This window comes from Myotis brandtii, unplaced genomic scaffold, assembly GCF_000412655.1.
Source record: "Myotis brandtii unplaced genomic scaffold, ASM41265v1 scaffold122, whole genome shotgun sequence".
In the NCBI taxonomy this organism is placed as follows: domain Eukaryota; kingdom Metazoa; phylum Chordata; class Mammalia; order Chiroptera; family Vespertilionidae; genus Myotis; species Myotis brandtii.
In genome coordinates, this window is record NW_005354255.1 from 184902 (window position 1) to 188929 (window position 4028).

At 58.6% G+C, this 4028-nt stretch overlaps 1 protein-coding gene across 2 annotated transcripts in view; it reads right to left on the minus strand.

The window, feature by feature from the left end:
- TNFAIP8L1 (tumor necrosis factor, alpha-induced protein 8-like 1) overlaps positions 1 to 3769 on the minus strand; it is an 18417-nt gene extending 14648 nt beyond the window's left edge. The window contains exon 1 of one of the 2 annotated variants that reach the window (XM_014533301.1): positions 3621 to 3769. The gene's annotated coding sequence lies outside the window, so the exon portion shown is untranslated. Of the gene's footprint in view, positions 1 to 2869; positions 2936 to 3620 lie in introns of those variants that run through there. The other variant, XM_005858772.2, reaches the window with a different exon arrangement.
- Positions 3770 to 4028: the final 259 nt, after the last annotated feature.

Below are 4028 nucleotides of genomic sequence, written 5' to 3' on the forward strand. Positions count from 1 at the left end.
AGTTTTCCAAATTTCCAAAATGGCCCCTAAGAGAGGTCGCCCACACTGGAAGGAGGGCCAGAAACCAATGCACGTGGAAATAAACAGGATAATTTCAGGGCAATGGGGGCAGGGGGGGAAGTGACAGGAACAGGCAGGTGACATGGGCTGCGGTTGTCGGGAAGGCCTTTCTGAGGTGGCGCCCCTGGAGCTGGGACTGAAAGGACAAGATCTGGGGGAAGGTTGAGCCAGGCAGAGCGAGCGGCCTGTCCACCAGTCCTGGAGCAGGACCTGTCCGGCTGTTAGAGGAACACAAGGCCACAGGCCCATTCACAGCCCCTCACAGGCCACAGTGGCTCCAGACAAGCCCCTGCCCCTAGGGCAGCTTTCCCTTCTGTGAAATGGGTGTCCAGACACCCAGCGGCTCTGTTGACTCCTGCCCTGCCCCCCACATCCTTCCCCCAAACACTGGAGCCTGGTCCAGGCTTCGGACTTTTGCTCTCTGCCAACCCCGTTTCAGGTTTGGACGCCGACCTTTGTCCCCGTTCCCATTTTGGACACTCCAACTCCCACTGTTCCTGGGAGTCACCCCCCACCCCCCTCTTCTTCTACCCCAGGCAACCACAGACCCACTTCTTGTCCCTGGATCTGCTGTCCTGGACATTCCACATAAACGGAATCGCACGCTGTGTGGCCCTCTGGGTCTGGCTGCTCTCACTGAGCATCATGCGTGCAAGGTCCATCCACATTGCAGTGCGTGTCGGTGAGTGCTCCACTCCTTTTCGTGGCTACATAACATTCCATACCTTATTTCTAATACAGTGTCATTAACCCTAAGTTCAGAGTCTGTCATTTTTAGTAAATGGCAAAATTCCTGAAAATACAGCAGCAAGGGGCTCTCGTGAGCCGGGGTGAGACTGCTCCGGGGTGCCACTGGCCCACGGGCAGCCTGCCCCGCCCCATGAATTCTTCATGCCCCACACAAAGGGTGTCAATAATTAATGCACACCAGCCACTCCTTCTCTCCTCTCTGTCCCGGCTGCAATGGCCAAGGATGGCCTCAGGGGGCCCCCCGCCTCTGCCCACTGTGGCAACAGACCTTGTTCCCACACAACATCAGGTTCCCGCTACAGGAGCCCTTTATCAACCATCGCTCACACTGCTCGGTCAGTGCTCACTTTAAATATGGCCAAAGGGAAGGGGAATCTGCTTGTCTGAGGTTGGGGAGACACCAGTGGTTATCACACTGGGTTTCCTAGAGCCCTTGGGGGCCACCCCAAGGACAAGCAGGGTCTGGCCACCTGCCGGGCTGCAGTGAAAGCCAGGACACTTTCAACTGTGGTCAGATTTCTACCGAAGGAAGGGTCTGGGGGCCAAACAGGAAAGTTGGAAGACCACTGCCAAACCCATGCAAGGAAGCACAGGACCGGCCGGGGCTAAGTGGAGGCTTCAGGGTCACAGGGCAGGAAAGTGGGTGCAGCTCCTAAATGAGTTGTGGCTTCACCCCATTCTCACCGACCCCAGGCCTCATCCCTGGTCCCCTGGCCCCATGCTGTCCTCCCTGAAGCAGCCACCAGAGGGCGCCAGTAAACACCTAAGTGGGGCCCCAGCCCTCTGCTCACTTCCCTCCAGGCTATCCACCTCCTCTGTCATCTCCCTGCCCTTATCTCCTCCTCCTCCTCCTCCTCCTCCTCCTCCCTCCTCCTCCCCAGCTCACTCTGCCCCAACAGGCTTCCTCCCTGTTACTTCACACACCAGGCAAGGTCCTGCCCTAGGGCCATTGCTGGGTCTGTGCCCTCTGCCTGGAATGCCCTTCCCCCCAGGTCTCCAGTAGCTGCTTCTTCCTTGTCGTTCAGGAAGAATGACAAGATCAAATGCCACCTCCTCAGGAGGCCCTCTCGGAACCCCCATGTAAACTAACGTCCCCATCCATCCGACTCCCCATTATCTTCATGCAGTTACAACTAAGTGTATTTCTTCCTTGTCATTCAGGAAGAATGACAAGATCAAATGCCGCCTCCTCACGTCCCAATCCATCTGACTCCCCATTATCTTCATGCAGTTACAACTAAGTGTAATGCTTTTTCTGTCTTGAAAGTACATGTCTTCCAACCCTGAAGCTTGGCTCACAGTAGGTGCTCAGAATCTGTTTGTTGAATGAATACACGACCTCTCAGAGGGTCATAGAGATCTCATTCCTGGGCCCCGCTGTTCAGCCTGGGAAACTGAGACCCAGAGACAGAGTTATCCCACGGTTACATGGTAGCACAGCAGCAGCCTCTCTGGAGGGGGGCTCCCCCAGGTGGACGCTCCCAACCACCACCACCGCACTGGACGTAAGGGGAAACTGAGGCCTGGAGGACAAGGCCTTAGAAGATCTCAAGGACTCAGCCTGTGGTCCCTCCATGGAAGCTCAGGAGGGTGGGATTCCAGGGGAGGTCATCTCAGGGAGGGGCGTAGAGGCATCCCAAAGAAGGTGTGTGTGTATGCTGTGGAGCTGGGCCTCGTCCTGCCAGCTCTCGGCTCCCAGCTCTCGGTGTATCACACCTGGGGCTGAACCCAGACCAGCATGAGTTATTAGTCAGCATCTGCCTCTAAGTGTGGCTGTTTCCATGCCAACAGCTGGTTTTTCCTGGGCACCGTCTTGTGGCCCCATTTGACAGACAGAGACGCTGAGGCCTCCTACATCCACCTCATTAGACGACCAAGCAGCCAAAAGGCCCCTCACCTGCCCAGGCCTCAGACACACCCAGGGCTACACGGCAGGAGGCAGCAGGAGGGGACACCATGGGGCCTCAAATCTGCACCTGCCTAATTTCTTCTCTTAGGGACCCCCTGCCTGATCCCCATCAGAATGGGATTCAAGACCCCCACGGGCCTGGGCACTCACCTGCCGCCGGTGTCCCAGGCCACGGAGCCTGCCAAGTGCGAGAAGCACAGCCCAGGTGTTTGTGTGGCCCGGGCTGTAGCTCTTTGTTATGGTTTCCATAGGTACCGCGTCCTGGGCCGGCCCTCCTCCACCCCTCCCAGCTGCCCAGCCCTTGGCCCAGCCCATCTAGGCAACTTGTTATGTTTTAAAATTGACATTGTGGGCCTGGCATGGTGGTGGGGGAAACGGGCGTGTACATAGGCCCTGAGGCAAGACGATGCCTGGGTGTGAAGGTGGAGGCTGTGTGCCTGGTCAGCTAGGGAGAGGGAAAGTGGGAGGATGTGAGGGCCAGGAGAAATGCCTCTCTGTTCCATTGTGGAGGGGGAAACTGAGGCCCAGGGAAGGGAAGGGAAGTGCCTGAGGACATGAAGGAGACTCACATTCCTGCATTTAACCCTGGAGGCAGCACTCAGCCCCAGGAGTCACGTTCCTGCCATTATTCAGACAGGAAACGGAGGCTGGGAGAACCAAGTCATCTGTGAGCGGCAGAGTGGGAAGCAGGTTTGTCAGATCCCAAGGTCTGAACTCCCCAACCACTTGCACAACTGCTCTCGCCCATCTGCAGCCCCTCAGGGCCTTCACCGCCTCCAGCTGGGCTCAGACTACTCGGGAGGTAACCATGGAGACCCGTGTACACCTGGGGCTGCCCCTGCTCCCGGAGGGGCCCCAGGATGGAGGAGGCCGTGAAGCCGGCAGATCTGGGTCAGCTCACCTGCCAATTACCTCAGCGGGTGACCGTCCCAGTTCACAGCTGGCAAAACTGAGGCCAAGGCTTCAGGCCACCGGGGAGCTCCTAGGGGGCGGGTGTAGGTGGGCCTGGGCCTGGCTCTCCCAGGAGCCTGGAATCTGGCCCCAGCACCTGGCGCCAGGTGCAAGGAGTAGAGTCCATCAGAGTACCCATGGCGGGGGGTGGGGGGGCGCTCTCTATGCCCGTGGGGGCAGTTCAGACCCACTGTGCCTCCCCCTAACCCTGCAGCAGAAGAGGGTCCGAGACCGAGGGAGAGGGAGAGGAGAGGGAGAGGGAGACCCAGGCAGGAGTACAGGCGGACCGGGCAGCGGGCTTTGCAGGGGCACGACGTGGCGGGAGAGACGGAGGGCGGCCAGGCAGCCCCGGGAAAGG